Genomic DNA, 842 nt, shown 5'->3' on the forward strand with positions numbered 1-842 from the left:
ATATAAAGTGGCTGAGCTCCAAATAGTGCGCATGTGAATGATCTAGTCGTAGATCTCATTCAGGGTAGAAATATTTAATTTGATGCAAATAAAAAGCGAGGCTGTGAGGGACAGTTCTGCTCTAATCTAAAAGAAAAAGAAAAATATCAGTAAATATATCAGTCAGTATACGATTACACACTGAAAAAGTCATGTTCTTATGAGAATTTCTGTAATATTTTCCAGTAAAAGTATATAAAAATCTTTGAAACACAATCAATTGAGAAGCAAGGCTGCATAAGACAGTTTCATAGACAAGGCTTAAGCCTAGTCCTAGACTAAAATGTAAATCTGAGCTGTTTCAGTTGATCTTAAAACGTGCCAGGGCCCTTGATTTGTCTTAAGATGCACACCAGTAATACTTTTTTCTAAGGCTTGTTTATAAAAATGAAATGTCCTAAGTCGACTATAGCATACTCCTGGCTTAAACCGTCTATGAAACTTGGTCATTGTATCTTTAAAACTAGAATATTATACTATATTATATATAATGAGTTCTTTTTTATTTTCTTCTTCTTTTAATGAAAGAAATGAAAAAGTTTTATCCAGCAAGGATGGCTTAAATTGAGGTAATCTGTAGTGTTACAAAAGATTGCATTTCAAATAAATTCTGCTTTTAAACTTTCTATTCAAACAAATGTTTGAAAGGCTAATTTTTCCACATTTTGGGAACACTAATAATAATAGTAAGAATTTTAGGAAGCAAATAAGCATATTAGAATGATTAGAAAGACTGGAGTCAAATGCAGCCTTGGTGAGCATAAGATATTCGTAGTGTATAATCAATATATAAACTACTGAAA

The sequence above is a fragment of the Puntigrus tetrazona genome, chromosome 6 (genome assembly GCF_018831695.1).
Source record: "Puntigrus tetrazona isolate hp1 chromosome 6, ASM1883169v1, whole genome shotgun sequence".
NCBI classification, from domain to species: Eukaryota; Metazoa; Chordata; class Actinopteri; order Cypriniformes; family Cyprinidae; genus Puntigrus; species Puntigrus tetrazona.